The sequence below is a fragment of the Prinia subflava genome, chromosome 6 (assembly GCF_021018805.1).
Source record: "Prinia subflava isolate CZ2003 ecotype Zambia chromosome 6, Cam_Psub_1.2, whole genome shotgun sequence".
Classification (NCBI taxonomy): Eukaryota; Metazoa; Chordata; class Aves; order Passeriformes; family Cisticolidae; genus Prinia; species Prinia subflava.
Window position 1 is genome coordinate 7,058,963 of NC_086252.1, and position 16,391 is coordinate 7,075,353.

At 47.8% G+C, this 16,391-nt stretch overlaps 1 long non-coding RNA gene across 1 annotated transcript; it reads left to right on the forward strand.

The window, feature by feature from the left end:
• Positions 1-1,912: 1,912 nt before the first annotated feature.
• LOC134551810 (uncharacterized) lies at positions 1,913-16,162 on the forward strand. The gene is made up of 4 exons (XR_010080696.1): positions 1,913-1,999; positions 13,991-14,187; positions 14,618-14,735; positions 15,584-16,162. It is a non-coding gene; the product is annotated as an uncharacterized LOC134551810 (long non-coding RNA).
• Positions 16,163-16,391: the final 229 nt, after the last annotated feature.

Consider the following 16,391-nt stretch of genomic DNA (forward strand, 5'->3'; position numbering starts at 1 on the left):
GCCAACGAGATGTTGCATTTTATTCCTTCCTACCGTCAAGGCACAATGTCTCCCCCAGCATCGGCCCTGATGGAGGCAGGGAGGGGTAGGGAAGGAATGGGAATAGATTTCATGCTGGATGAGTCTCCAGTTAGGAGTCCAGACTGTGGGCAGGGTAAAAAAAAAAGCTTTGTTTAGTCTGCAGTCAGTAGTTTTAGCAGGAGCCCAGGGCCCAGAGCTGGGAAGTTGGGTGTCCTCTGCTCAAGCTGATGTGATTTACATGTTGGGATCTGACTGACAGGGCCAAAGCAGAGGGAAAAGTGTGCTGGATAGCTTGTCTCTGTGCCAAAGGGCAGGAAGCAAGGGTAGAGTTGCCCCTTCCCCACAGCCACATTTCTCCTCATGGCCAGGTCTGTCTGTCCTGCTGCCCTCTGTGATATCTGGGCTATTGGCCACGCTGGAATTGTGCTGGCAGAGCTGTCTGAGGGACCCTGGGAATGCACTGGGTGAGCATGAAGGAAGATTAGGATGTCTTTGACGCTGCTGGATGGTTTGGAGGTTGTGAGTGATGAAGGTTAAGGACATTCCTGCCTAGCTCCAGCTGCCTCTGTGAGAGCAGGAAGCACCTCCTGAGTCCCTCCTGGCCTAATTCCTTTGATAAATAGGATATTGCCAGAGCAGGACTCCACCAGCTTGGTGAAAAGCTGGGACTTGTAGTAAGGCTGTGGCTTTGTGCCACCATGATCTTGCCAGTTCCTCCAGCAGTGTAAAAAACTCATTGCTTTTGGTGCCAGCACCATCGGAGGAGCTGAATGCCTAAATTTTCTTGGCACTGTTTCAGAGCAGTATCTGTTCTCCCTGCTTGATCAACATATCTGTGAATTACATTAAGGTAATCTGACCCTGGGCTCTTGCAAAAACCTCCTCCTGCTGCTGAAGGTGGTGGAAACCCTCCCTGAAGTGAGCAGTGAAGCAGCACATGTGGGATCAGAAGGTGACTGGGGGATCTGGGCACATCCAAGCCCTGGAAAACACCCTGGATGGTAAAGATGTGTCAGCTCTCTGATATCCTGGTGGTGTTGGTCTCACACTGGCCTCACATCCCCGTATGGCTCCAAATCCAGAGACTGACAAAGAGCATACAGTCCCTAAGAGATGCAGTTTACATGGCTAAAAAAGCCTGGAAAACTGGAGAGCAGCCTTGACTCATGCCTGGCCCAGGGAGGAGCAGGATTTAAACAGGTGTTTAAATTTCTGCATGTGCTTAAGTGTTGTCCTGAATGGGGACCCTCTTGAGCTTTAGCTGAAGTGCTGTTCTGAACCAGGGCCAGAAGAGTGTGGAAGTCACCTCTTGTTCACTGTGTTTATGCTCATTGCAGCTCTCTTGCTGTTTACTATGAGAAAATCACTTTATTTACTTGCAGCTCACTTAGTACCTGAGAGCAGGCAGGTTGGGAGAGTCTCACATCAGCTGGGAGCGAGACATCTGACCTTGTCTCTTGTCTGTCTTGTTTCTATGATCCTAATTCTGCTCTAAATTAATTCTTTTGTTTAGCTGCTGGGGTTTTTTTTCCCTCCTTTTTGTTTTCACATGAATGCTTGTCTCTATATTTAGGTCTGCCGGGGCGGGATGTTATGAATAATTGTTGATTGATATTATTAAACACTAACACGCTTGGCTGTGTTGCACTAATGATGGGGCTTTGGGGATATGCAAATCAATTAATTGCAGTAATTGCTGTAATAGCTGTTTTGGAGGAGGCTGTTGAAGAGCCCTTGGGGGCACACACAAAGACGCAGACGTTTGGAAGTGCAGAGGAGAAGGGGTGCTCGAGTGTCATTGGAGAGGGCTCCTTCAAGTTGTCAACTTGTAAAGTTGGGTTTGTTTTGCTCTCCAAAAGCCACTCACACCAAATCCTCTCTTGCTTTGTTTCAGAGTTACCCCAGTGTGGCGACTTCTGGACTTTCCTGCTTGCGGTGGAGCTGAAGAAGCTCACAGATGAGACAGAGCCTTTTCCAGGTAATCTCTCGCCTAGAAAATCTGGGAGACCTCCCTGGAAAACACCCGAGGCGGGGGAAAAACATCTCCAAGGCGAAACCTCTCTGTCACCTCTCACTCAACAGCTTTGGTTTGTCAGCTGATTCTCATTCACGTCCAAGCTCTTTCTCCCCTTCTGTGCCGGCATCACGGGGCCTCACAGTGGGCACAAAGGGACGTGAGGGGCCTCAGGAGCCACGGTGGGAAGGCTGTGAAGGGAAGGGGATTTCGGGTATTGTGAGGATGGGGAGGAAAAAGTCTCTTCTGGCTTCTTCCCTGTACTATATGTGCTTTCCCTGCCTTTGTGTATTATTGTATATTCTTTTGTCTGGCTTTCCATATGCAACGTGCCTCGGTCTCCGTGCTCCGTGTTCTGTTCAATGTGGTGCACAGATGGTGCTCCCAGAAATCCCGTTATTTGCTAATGGGATTTTGTGCTAAGCGTTTCCACTCTTCTTTTCAAAGGTCTGCGTGTTTGTGTCAATATGCCCAGACCCCCATCTTGCAGAGACACCCTCTCCCATGCAGCTGAGAACACCACTTTATTTCTTTATTTGCCTGGTCTTTTAATCCCTGGGAAGCATGTCAGGATAGCTTCTGTGGGGGCATTGAGGCAGCTCAGGCAGCTCTGAGATCACCTTGCACAGTGAAGGAAGGTCAGGATAACTGGGGTTGGAAGGGACCTCTGGAGATCCTCCAGTCCAACCCTGGGTCACCTGAAGCAGGATTACCTCCAGGTGTGTTTGGATGTCTCCAGAGGATGAGACTCGACGACCACCCTGGGCAGCTCTGCCAGATGTCACAACCCTGCCAGGTGGCCTGGCCAGGCCGACTGGGGCACTCCAATGTGCACTTGTCACCTTGCTGGTGGCCCTGCCCTTACATTTTGTACTGAGATGTACTTACCTATTCAGCAGCTTCCCCCGGGGTCCTGCAACATTTCAGTAATGCAGTGTTCAGCTATTATGCAGCTATTCCCAGCTATTATGCAGCAATTCCCCTCTGTGCCCTCCATTCTTGTAGCAGTGCTCGAAATCAGGATATAAATAGCAAAAGGCTGGAATATGTTGCTTTTGTTACCAGAGGCCTTTCAGAATAGGTTAGATGTGTGCCTGACAGGGATAATACAGTGCTAACTCTTCCAACGGGGCACAGAGCTGGACTAGGTGACCTCCTGAGATCTCTTCCAACCCTCATTTTTCCATCCCTGCGTGACATCCCCTGCTAGTGGGTAAGTGGAGCTTTGTTTTGTGTCACACTGGCTGGAGTGAGGTCAGGGCTGTGTGTCAGGAAGTTCCCTGTCTGTCTGCACACCCATGCATGCCTCATCCTGCGAAAGAGACTTGTCCTGGATGCTTCTCAGGCTCCTCTGCCACGGGAAGGTGAGTCAGACCAAGGCAGAGCTTCTACTGGAGCTGGCCAAAGGCTCCAGGTGGTTCCTCTGGAGCTGAGCTTAACCAGAAAAATCTCATCACAACCCTGATTCACAAAGTGCGGGCAGCCCAAGGCAGGAAAACTGCCAAGGACTGTTCCTGTTTTGATACAGGGCCACTGAGATGGTGAGTTTGGGATCAGGAGCTGGCAATGGCTCGCTGACCAGGCAAAGAGCCAGCTGTGGGATATTGCTATGTGCAGATTGACCCTTGGAGCCCCACTGTGCTTCTCTGAGCATCCAGGTCTGTGCTGTCCTCTAAAAGGGGATGTGACACTCAGGAAACCCTTATCTTCAGCTCTGTGCCTGTGCCAGATTCCAGCTCTGGGCTGGGGAGCTGTGCTAACAAAGTAAGACTTGTGGACACCTCCCCAGAACTTGGATCTGTCTCCAAGTTTTGTTTGGACGATCACTGCACCTCTTGAGCATCTGGCTGGCACGATGTCAGTCCATCTATAGTGATTGTGACTGCTTTGTCCAGAATTTAGGAGCTATGGGGGATTGTGGAGTACAGCCCTCTGTGTTTCAGAGCCCTCCTCAGCAGCAGAATTTTGGAAATAACTTTTGTTAGCTCTGCAAAAGATGGCAGGGAACCTGCACAGACACTTCTCTTCAGCAGTGGCCCGCTGTGATCCAATGTCTCTGCAGGGAAAACAGCTCTTCAGAGGTGTTGGCTTTCCGTGCCCATCAAGAAATACCTCTTGTTTTTGCAGCCTCTCAGCTTTACTGATTTTATCACCCTCCTGATAAGGGTGATTAGATCTGATTTGTTTGAATTACAGCTCGGCTGCTTTCAGCTCTCACAGACACAACACGGTGCTGCACGGGATTCGAGCAGGGACGCGAGGAGGGAGAGCCTTTCTCCCCCTCTGATAATAGTTAGCAGATGTGATACCATTAGCAGGTCAAGGATCTGAAATCGCCCAGCAGCAGGAAAAACGCTGTGCTCGGCTGGCACTGGAAAGCCGTGCAGGGGAGGATGTGGCAAATCTGAATCATCCCGTGCTCAGCAGCAGCTCGGAGCGCTGCCCTGCGAGGTTTCCCAAGCTGTGGGATATTTAAGCAGTCCTGGTTTGGTGGTTTGAGCCCAGGAGCTGTTCTTTACGTTTGGTGTACACCATTAGTGATGTCTTGTTAAAAATCAAGGCTGTCCATGGCTCCTTTATTGCTTGGAAGCTGTGAGCAGTCAGTTTGTCAGTGTGTCTTGTTTTTCTGCAGGTGTGATGCCCCATTTTTTTTCCCCTTTTTAGAAGCTCCTGAGCTACTAGAAAGATTTTTCCCCCTGAACTAGGTTTTGTGCAAGGTTGGTGCCCTGTTGTGAGCCACACCATGATGCACACAATATTAAAACCTGGCTTTCTGTGTTATCAGAAGCATTTTTTTTTCCTAAAGCCCTTGCAGTAGCTTTCCAGGGTAGTTCAAAAAATCTGGGACAGGTCAAACAGATGACTGTGCCCTTGTGGCTTTGTCCTTTGATCTAGGGGCTGAAAATCTGAAAGAAGACACGATTCAGGTGTGGGTTTGGTGCTGGTTTGGGCTCTGGGAGGAGCCTGACTTCTGCCTGCAGGTGCATCTTTTCTGCAGAGCTTGGCCAGGAGCATTTCTAGCTCTTGCCCTCCTCACCCCCTTGCCTTGCAATCTCCTCTCCCCAGTGATTGAAATCAGAGTGGCAAAGCCCTTGTGGGATTGCTCTTTGGAAAAAGCCTGTGCCTTAACTTTGGCTGGTTTCAGTGAGAGCAACGTGCTTTAAAAGCCATTCCTGAGCTCCAAACAGCCCTTGGAAAAAGAGCTTCCCAGGTTTCTGGCTGAAGGGGTGGTCACCAGATAGTAAATGGTCACTCCTAGAATGAGGGCAGAGCTGCAGGAGTTTTAGGGAGACAAATGGGTGTGCTTACAGTGTGCCAACAAAGAACAAAATATCTGGGAGTACTGGGGTTAGTCTTGAGGAGTTGCTCTGGGGGAGAGGTTTCGGTGGGGAGGATGTGGTAGCTTCACCTTTACATGGAGGTGTGTGTTAGGAAGGAAAAGCTCAACCTGGGCTGTTTTTTCATTGCTGCAGTGGGTGGTGGTAATGTGATCTACTGGTGGTCTCCTGGAAAAAGTCCTGTCCATTTCTCTTTCTTTTTTTCCCTTTTTTTCCTTTTCTCTGCTCCCCTTACCTCCAGCAAGGTGTGCTCTAGGTTAGGTTCAGGGTGAGAGAAGGGAAGTCCATGTATTCAACTTAATGAGTGGTTTCAGTGCATGCAGCATGAATGCAAAGCAGGGGGGACACAAGTGTGCATAGGTGTGTCTGGAGAGACTATAAATAAATACCATGTCTTGCACTCTACTTTGCTTCTCTCTCATGATGATAGCACATTTTCTAGCCCCACAGGTGGCAAACCCTTCCAGGGGATGTTTGTTCATGTTGGGAGCACCTGAACTCTCCTGCCACTGCTCCTTGCTGCCCAGTGGCCATGGGAAGGAAATTGCAATGCCTGCACTGTGCCTGCTCTCTCCCTCCTTCCCCAGCTGATTTGACCAGGTCACTCCCCAGCTTTGGTTTTCAAGGCCTATTTCCTATTGAAAGGCCTCCCTTGGCTGCATTGTCTGGAGGCTCTGGTGGAGGCTCCAGAGCTGTGCTTCCACCTCAGTGGAGAATGGCTCTCATTACCAGCCCTGGGGAGGGCCAGCAGCACTGCTGCCTTCAGAGGAGGCACGGAGGAGGTGCCGAGCCAGCTCCCGGCCCCCAGCTCTGCTGAAGGCATCAGCAAGATCAAAACATCAGCTAGGAGAAGAGAAGGGATGCAGGTATTGCTCCACGGGGCAGGAGCTGCCGTGGCTTTGTGGCTGCTGGACAGACCTGGGTGAGTGGCGATGGTAGCGATAAAAGCGCAGCAGGCCTGACTCTTGGGAGGGTTTCCATGCACGTGCTGCTGTCAGCACTGGCTGCTGGTTATCCTGATGTTCTCCTAGGAGCACCCATGCCAGTGGCAGCTGCACCATCTGCAGAAGAAATGTACCCTCAGCTGCTGTCGAGTGAAACCACGCTGAGGCTCAGGAGCCAAAGCCTTCATCCCCCTCCCGACCTCCTCCTCCCTGAACACCTCTGCCAGGCCCTCTGTCTCCTCCCTCTGAGCTGCACCTTGGTGGATGAGCTCCAGATGGTTGGGTGGAACCTTGCCAAGCACGGGGGGCTATCAGCAGGGCTGGGGGTGACTCCAGGCTTCCTGCTGGGAAGTATGAGGAGATCTCTTGGCTTCTTCCTTTAGGCCTCTAAAAAAGCACTCCCCCAACTACTTTTGGTTTTCCCTTTAGCTTAATGAGTTCTTCTCCCTTTTCCAAAAAGTCTGAGGCCAGTCAGTCCTAAACTCCCCACAGCATCTCTTTCTCTGATTCCCCTTGTCTGGAAGCGTATCCGAGGAGTGCGGTAGGGTGGAGGTAGGCTGGACTTGGGCCATCCTTTGGCTCCTGCCATGAGTGCATAAACTTTTATCTTTTCAATGTTACCATTAAGGAGAGATGGAAAAAAAAATGAAAAGGAAACTAAACCACAAACAACTGCATTAAAATAATAATCAGAGCCTCATGAAAGCATACAAAACCCCAGCAAACCCTCTGTGCTTTGAAACTTGAATCTTATCTCCCCATGTCAAGGTTAATTGTTGCTGGGTTCAAACCATGGACAAGCTTTCATTAAGGCTGGAGATGGGAGCCATGGCTGGGCTGGGTGCGTTGGAGCAGAGTTGAATTTGGTCCAGTCTGTTAAGGAGGGAGTCACATCTGCAGCTACACAATTTCATTAGAGTCGTTGGATTTAAGCTGATCTTTAATGTTTCTGGACTGTCTTCTCCCAGGGTTATAACCTGTGGAGCTGTTTTAAAGGTGGCCACTTAATTTCTTTCCATATAACTTTATTTCTTTCCATATCACACTGAAGACTGGAGTATTGCAGTATCATCAGATCTAGAGAGCTCAGGAAGAACTGATAAATGTTCCCCTACATAAAGACCCTTTTCGTTTATGTGGTGGGGAGCAAATAGTCTGTCCTGGGAAGCAAATCCTCCTCATTTCTCACTTAATCAACCTACCAGGAGCCAGACACTGCTGGTTTTCTGGTTTTTTTTGGACTGCTGCAGAGTTGCTATTGCATTGTGTTCAGCATCTCAGCTCTTCTGGTCGTGGTTGTTGCTGCTGCAGCTCACGTTCTTCTAAAGGAATGCTTGGAGCAAATGGGCTTCTAAGAGCATTATCAGTGAGAAAAACACATCACAACATTAAAAATACACTAATGAAAAAGGCATAATGAGTATTGGAAATAGTTTTATACCTCCTTGAACTAGAAAATATAAAGATACATCCAAAAATAAGTCTCCCCCTCTCCACCCACCCCCCCAGAGTAATGGCTAGATTAATTTGGGAGACAGTTTTTCACATGCAAATATGTTTGGATTATGGTTCTGCTAGGATAAATTAAAGAAACAGTTCAGTGACTCAATTTGGTCAATCTTGAAAGGGTTGCCTTCACCTCTGCTCGGTTTCCTGGGATGCTCAAGCAAAAACAAGGCTGAGGAGATATTGAATGAAAAGAAAATTAATTTTTTTTCTCATTTTCAGCCATTTTTATGAGGTGGGTGAGAGAGTTGCTTGTGCCAGTGCTGGAATCTTTCCCAGTGTTTGTGCTAGAACAAGCAATGGGGAAAACAAGCTTGTTTTGGAAATAACAGTGGTATTTTTATGTTGTTGTGGTTTTTTCCCAATTTTCATGACTTTTATCAGAACTGTGCAAATTTCTAATACCAAGTAAAGTTCATTAATTCCTCTCTAAACTCCTTTCCCCCAGCTGCACAGTCACTTTGCAAAGCACCTCCTGAAGTGGTGATTTTGTAGGGCTGAGCCTTGGGGTGGTTTCTGGGTTCTCCTGGTGTAAAGCAGGGGAGCTGTGGAGCTCTGGGATGTGCAGCCACTGCCTAGAGGGAGCCTGTGTCCCAAAAAAGAGTCCAAAGTGCCGCAGGATTGGCTGTGTAGGATTCCTCCTCGGCTGTTTTGACACAAGGACCCCTCAGACACGGCTAACGGGATGTGGCCAGCCGTGACTCGACATGATTGCTTAGCATTCCATCCCCACCTTTCCCCCAGCCCGCTCCTTTCCTGTGGCTTGTTTTCATTTCCTTGCTAATTCAAGCATGTCTGATGTTAGCAGGAGGAATTTTTGTGTGGTGCATAGGTCAGGGAGAGCTGACTGGGACTGGATTTTACAGGTGATGTTCATGTGTAGAGGTGGGGGAGCAGGACAGCAGAAAGGTCAAGGAGATGGGAGCTCTGAGAATTGCTGCTGTGCTCGGTGGGGAAGCTTGGGAAGGGGAATGCAGTGGTGGAAGTGAGGTTACAACACTTGTAAATGGGTCCAGTCCATGGGGATTTGTGTTACTTTCTGCTGGTGGAGACACAGGAGTGCCTGCTCCCTCTCTGTGGTCACCAGCCCCTGGCACTGTGTGCCCTCACATGCCATCCCTTGGTCACCACAGAAGTGCTTGTGATAAGCAGGTGTCCCTTGCTGGCATGTGGGAAGAAGAGTCTACTTTCCTTGGGAATGCTTTCCCCAAAACCTGCTGCAGCCCTTTTGTGGTGCTCAGCCTGTTCCCTGTTGCTGTGGCTGACAGAAACCAGACCCCTCACTTTTGTGTGGACTCCATCCACCAGCAACCAGCTGGTGCTGGTATTTGATATCAGCTGGGAAAGCCATCAGGAAGCTTTGGTTGTTCTTTTCCCCTTTCCTTTTTTTAAAATTCCCATCAACTTCCCAGCCTTGCTCCCCACTCTCTGCTTGGTCTGTGTGGTTCCATGTGCCCCCAGCAGGGACCCACACAGTGCCAAGCTCTAGGAGCATCCCTGGTGTGTCTCACCTTGGGCAGTCTGAACTTGGCAGCATTTCTGTCAAACTGGTGAAAAAAGCTCTGGAACAGGCATTTTTTCCCCAGTCAATTGCATTTCCGTGCCTCAAAGTGGGTACATGTACAATTCATTAAAAGCAATCCTTAGAAAGCTACAAGCTGTAGCTTTTAAATTCCTTGTGTGTTTACTTTCATGAAAAAGAAAAAAAAGCCCATGTTTTCTTCATTAATGGATGGTATTTACTTTAAGCACAGCAGAAATCTGATGTTGAGCTTCAAACTAAGTAAATCTCCATTTATTAAACCCCTAAGTGCCTCCGCTTCCAGATTTTTTCACGGTACATTTAGGCTCCGTGTCGGAGACTCGAGGCTGAGCAGCCTGAGCTCTGATCCAGCAGGAAGGGATCTCACTGTGGGTCTGACTTTTGGGCTGCATTAAAGGCTGGTGCCATGCAGGGGTGTGAAAAGCCTTTCATGTGGCCACAGGAGCACTCTTCAGAGGCCAGCCTGTGTGGAGGGAAATCTGGGAGCAAGGCGAAGACAGGGATCCAGCCTGTTAGAGGCATCAGATAAGGTTTCATTTCTGGGGGCACTGGTTCCTGTGCTCTAAAGCAAACAAAGCCTCGGGTTTGACTTTGCTCCTTTGGTTTTACCTTTTCTGGAAATGTGTTGCTTTATCAAGCAGTGCTGGAAGCCTCCAAAATCTTGGTTTGCAAGAGGTCACTTGAGAGATTTTTGAGAGATTTCTGTGTCAAATCCAGTCAGCTGAGGAAGGTCCCTCTTACCACCGGTGTCTCCAGTTTATTACCAGGCTGAGTGATGCAGTTGGAAGGAGAGGTGGCACTTACCACCAGTGGTGCTTCCTAAGCTTTGTATCCAGCTCAGTGTGACAATAAGCTTTGCAGACACCATCATTAGCAGATAATTGTCCCCTTCTGGAATAAGGTGAAGCCTTTGGACTTGCCTTGGATTTTGTATAGTGTCAGAAAGGCTTTCCTTCCTCTCCAGAGCTGCTTAATTCCAAACACACTTGAGATGAGACAGATTAATAGCAACAGTGAAAATCTGTGCCCTTAGCATCTGGTGCTGGATTAAGGTGGGTGCCCCATTTTTAGAGGAGAGGAAAGCAATTTCTCCCCACTGGCCCAGGCTCAGTCAGGCCCTTTTGCAGCATTCTAGTGCTGGTACTATATTAACTAGAACTGGAAATAAGGAAGCCAAGAGTTAGTCCAGCAAGGGATGAGACCCCCCAACCAAAAGCTCCGGAAGGCGTTGACATCTCCCTGCCTCTCCCAGTGTTCAAAACATCCACAAGACTTCTGTCTGTGCTGTGGGAAAAATATGTTAGAGAATGAGCAGATCCCATCAGGTGATGGTCCTGAGGAGCTCTGCCCTCACCTTTCCTCCCTGCAGCCATCTTCCCCTCCTGGAATAATGAGGCCTAAATAAATCAGATTAAATTCCACACCTTCTTCCTAGGCAAAACCACCCCGGAGTGATAGACATTAGCATAAGCAAAGCTAATTCCCTAACTTATCTCCAGCGTGCCGTATAATTGATTTCATCAAATAAAATCTGCCTAATAAAGCTCTGGAAGTGAGGGGAAAGCTACAGCTTAATTGTAGTTCAGCCAAGAATCCATTCCTCATCTTCTATCTTGTTTTCTGACAATTCCTGTGTGTTGGTGATGGCCAGGAAAAAAATGGACATTTTACAAATATTTCTATCCTCTGGATCACTGACATTTTATATCCAGACTGAAAATGAAAGGAAATTTTGCAGATTGGATCAGCCACAGTAAGGAAATGTCTGTGTCAAAATGTCCAGCAATAAAGAGCTTTATCCCTCCATAAAGCTAAACATGGATTTTATCTGTAAATTTGTATTTTTGTTCATCCTGTTGCTTCCCCTGAACACAGAGTTGGTGAAAAAAAGGGATCAAGACTAACTTATTTTATGCTGTCTTCATTTCAGAGACACAATAAAAACATAAAGCACAATAAGAAGTTACGAGCTCAGTCCTTGTTTGCTGAGTGAAAATGTTTAGAAAATATTTTAGATAAAACATCTGCAGTGAAATCCTGCAGTCATTTATGCTGGAAGATATTCGGCTTTTCTTTGTTTTCAGTTTGGAATTAAGTGTCATATCCAGGAGGAAAAAAAAGGAAGGACTGGACCACATGTATCCCACATTTTCTGGGATGCCTGAGTAGCTGGAGAGTGGTGGATGGTCTGGGTGAGCAGGTGCTGCACAGGCATAAATTGCCTGTGAAAATAAATGTTGTAGGAGTCCATCACAGCCGAAATGCAAGATGTAGGTTTTTTTTCTCGAGATGGAACTGTTTCCCTTTTGGGAATAGCTTGGATATCTCCAGTGGAAATGCCAGCTGCAACTTCTGAAAGCTTTAGTTCTTCACCTTGTCTCAATTTGTTGCTGCTTTTCATGAGATAAATTCAGAGAAAATGCAGGAGACATTAAGGTAAGAAGCCTTAAGCTCTTCAGAGGAAGATGCTAAGGGAAGTGGTGAAGTGACAACTTCTGTCTCCTCTCCTTAATCCTGTCAGCCTTGGGATTTCAACACGGGCTGCTGAGATGGGAGCATCATCTTGATTTGGAGCTCCAGTCCAGATGGGTTCCACATGCCAGGTGCAGCAGCCTGGGTTCAGCAGGGATTATTTAAAGCAGTCATAACATGGCAGGCTTTTAATTCTGGGGATGCCCCATGTTTGCCTTCAAGCTGAGAGGCTGCAGAGATCAGGGAGGGGGAAAAAGGAGTGTGCTGTCCAGAGCCTTGAATTTCTCTCATCCACAGCAAGCTGGGCTTCACCAGAGATACCTCTCCTTACTTTTTCTGTTTGCACAGCTGGATTTGAAGCACGCTCTTGCAGCACATACATTCAGAACAAATGTTATCCCTATCCATCCTCCCCCTGGTATTCCTTGTGTGCAGGACCAGCAGCTCGCTGCCCGTGCCTTGAATCCTGCAAGACGCTGGAGCCACCCTGAGAGACATGGCCTTGACACACACCCTTCCCCAGGCCAGCCAGCAGGACACCGGGAATGGGGGCTGGAAGGTGCCTTCAGCCAGGCCGTGGATGCTGAGAGAGGTTTCAGTCTGCGGGGAGGAACAGCGAGGTGTGACAGGGCTGGCTTTGTGCAGCTCATTACGCTCCCGTCGCCGATTTTTAAACGGAGTCCTGGTGCTGAGACAGACTAGGTTTGCTTTTACTAAAAACAGAGGGGTGGGTTTTTTATTTTTCTTGTACCAAAGTATGTAACTTTAGATGGCCATCTCTGTGCCTGGTCACCTCTGAGATTTTTTTAAATTTTTTTCTGCTGACATTCACCTTGATAAGCTACAAAGAGGTAAAAACTACAGTGGCTTGCTGTGTCTTGACTAGTGTCTTGCTTTGATAGAAATCCTCAGGGTAAAAAAAACACCTTGTGCAGCGAAAGCAAAGGCTGAAGGGGCTTTCATGAAGCAGGCTTAGTTCCCCTGGAGGACTGACATCCCCATTTTTGAGCCCTAATTGCATGAAGTCTCCTGTGATAATTTCTTAGACAGTAATGAAAAGCAGCTGGAGCCAGCCTCTGGCATTGAGGGGTACGAGCTCAGCGGGTCAGAGCAGTGTCTTGATAGGGCAACAAAGAGATCCAAAGCCTTGGACAACAGTGATTCTGTGGGATGTGGTTAAAGCCTTTCTTCATCCATTGCTGACACAGATCCCTGGGGGTGATCAATATTGAAATGCTTCCCTGGAAGGTGTCTTTCCTGTGTAATTTGGGATGATATTGTGATGATAAAGGAGTGCTTTTGTATTAAGTGATTGTCGGTTTGGAGCAGAGGCAGTGTTTGTAAGAGTCCTTGGTCTGACACGGGGCTGATGACATCAGCCTGGCCACACAAGGTGATGGCAAGGACCCATCAGCAGCACCTGCCTTTGTGTGGAGGGACCACAAACCAGGCTCCCTGCAGCAGGAACCTGAAGGTTTTGTACTCCTGGCTCCCCTTTTTCACCCCATATTTCAGGATCAGGTGAGGCTGTGCTTGCTTCCTGTGTGTCACCCTGCTCCCAGCGTTCCCCTTCCTTGCTTTCCCAGTGATCCAAAGCCCCAGCCCCCGGGCTCAGCTCGTAGCAGAGTGTGGGGTATTGATTTCTGTTCCACAGAACGATAGCCTTCAAAGGATGGCTGGGCATAATGAGCTGGGCAGCTGCCAATAGCTCCGTGTCACCAGCAGCTTGTCACTCTCCGTGTGTCAAAGCTTTGCTGCCCCTCAGTACTTCAGATGGCTTTGTGTCTGTAAGAGCAGGCACAATGTCTCAGCTTCTTGGGGTGCGCCTACATCTTCTGAACCCTTTTTGAAGCTATTTCTATATTTGATTTGGCAGCCTAAAGCCCACAGAAGGGAAGAACATAGGTTTGGAGGCACACAACCCCTACATTTAACTTGGACATCACAGCCCCCTCATAAACCCTAAGGAACAAACAGTTCTGAAAGCCCTCTGCAGCACTGATTTATCATTTTCTGCAGCATCAGCATCACTTTGAAGAACAAGGGGCTTTGTAATGTAGTTGTACATTATTCCTATAAGCATCTAAGTGCCTCATGGGAATTCATGACCGTTCAAGATGCTTCATAATTTTTTCCTTCTCACGTTTTTCAGCTGTGCAATAAAACATTTGTGACTATCCAGGAATGAGGCTCCTTATTGGCATATCCTAGATGGCATTGACATGCACCAGGCTCACATGAAAACCATCACATCACCTGCAGGAAGGAGAAAAAGAAGGGAGGAATGACTCTCAGCATTTCCTGAACCTATGCAGCGGGTTTGAAACTCCTGGAAAGGTTTTAAACATGGTAATTTTGGTTCTTGAATCCTCTTTACTGTCAGTAGTGTTGTTTCTGTTTAAGTACTTGATAGGCTGGTTGGTGTTGAGCTGGTAGCATCAGGTCCTACAGGATTCCAAAAGCAGCTGTCCCAAAGTGTGAAGTTCCACTTGTAACTTGGAGAAGACCTCAGTGACCAAATGTATGCAAGGGCTTAGAAGCCTCACTGGCCTCTTGCTGCTGAGAGCAGGCTTATGTCATCCCAGATACTTTTTGAGAGTAAATAAATGGCTTTGTTTTACATTATTTGGGAGAACCCCAACAGGAAATTTGCTCTGTTGACTTCAATGACCTCAAAAACACTCGTAGCCATTTAATCTGGCTCATTCAAGTTCTGTGTGGATTTGTTATGGGGATGTAAATGCTGGTTGAAATCTTACAAAGATAATTTTCTCTTAAGTAGGAAGACCAAGAGACTGCAATTCAGTGAGTAAACAGAGAGAAATCTTTATTTCTGGCTCCACTTTGGGATTTGTAGCTCACTGCTCCTCCAGGCTGAATGCAGCAAATCCTTGAAGGTAAGGCAGGGCGTGGTGGTCCTTTGACAAAACAAGTGTTGAGGGGTTGAGATACCATCAGCATATCCCTGTCTGCTTAAATTAGTGATGCAGAACTAACAGTGATCGTATGACTCAGGTTTGAAGTAAATAGCAGTCACTGCTGAATGTTGATCTCTGAATTGTTTGTGGTGTGTTGACCTGCCCTGAACTCCTGGGCAATCCCAGGAGTTACTGATGGTTACAGCCCAAACACAGTGAGCAGCACCTTTTGCTCTGTGCAAACACACTGTGAGACCAGTGCTGAGTCCCAGGGACTGCTGTAAATCCATCTTTGGTTTGCTCTGACTTCCCAGCACGTCCAGGGCACAAGGAGCTGTTCTGGAGCGACTGATGGGCACCAGATGTTTGCCCTACCATGGCTGGCCACCCCTGCTGCCCAAACACCTGTCTGTGCTAATCAGTGCTTCATGCCAAATCCTGAAGGATGAGCCAAAATGTCTTGATAGCCCGGGAAAGCGCCGAAAGTGTGTGTAATGTCTGTTTTGCAAGACCAGTCATCCTGTGTGGGCCTCTTGCTCAACGATGGACTGCTCAGGGAAGGTCTTCCAGAGCAGTTGGAAGGGCCTTTTGCCCTCTCCTTCATCCCTCTGGCCATTCATAGCTTGTTGGGGGATCCAGAGGATTTAGAGGGACTGGCAGAAGTGGCAGCTGGCCTGGTGGCAATCCTGCTGTCTCCTGGTTCCCTGTAATAACCCATAAATTACCCTCCCTTGCTTCTGGAGCCAGCGGTGGGTGTGTGCTGTGCTTGACTCATCATCGCAGCCTGGCTTCAATACCAAATGTATCCTTTTCTTTTTCATGTCAAGAGCATGATTAAGTCCTCCTGTTTCTGTGCAAGAGCCTGGAGCAGCTGCCTCCGTTCTCCTCTGGCTGGACTGTGTTTCTCAGGATACAGGAGGGATGCCAAGGAAGCAATGTCTCTCCTGGGACAGGGTTGGATGAATCATGTTAAGGGAGCTCCAGCAGAAAGTTTCACCCGCAAAGGGGTGGGGAACAGCAGCTGATCTGGACCAAATGATGACTTAACCTTAAAAATTAAGATGTTTCTTCAATTTTTGACCTGCTGGAAAACTGAAAATATTTCCATGACAATATTTCCATGAAACCCAACTTTTTTTCAGCAGCAAACCTTTCTTCTGCCCAAAGTCTGCCTGTTGGAATGCTCCCCACCAGCTCTATTGGTGGGCTGGGAATTTTCCAGGACTAGCCTGAAGTTTCAGTCAAGGAGTTGTTTGGGGTTTTTTGGTTTGTTTATTTGTTTGCTTTTAAGGCAGCCAAGCAAAACAACTGCTGGCAAGAACCTGAGTACCTGATTCATCCCTATAAAATTTTCTGCAAAGTGAGAAGGCGTTTGCTTTTTAAACTGAATTTCCTCTGCTGCTCCAAGTAAGAGTTAATAAAGGACTTAGAGGTGTTTGTTTCATTTTGGGTGCCTAATCGGTTCTCAATTCGTTTCAGCTGAGCCATGTTAAATTTATCCCATGACCCTGTAATTACAATCTGTCTTTCCATGCCTTAAATAGCCACTCTGTCTTTTCAAGCATTATTTTGGTTCACCTTCCTGGCATCCAGTTCTAAGTAAATATTTTAAGCTCTGAGGAGCGTGGCTCTCTG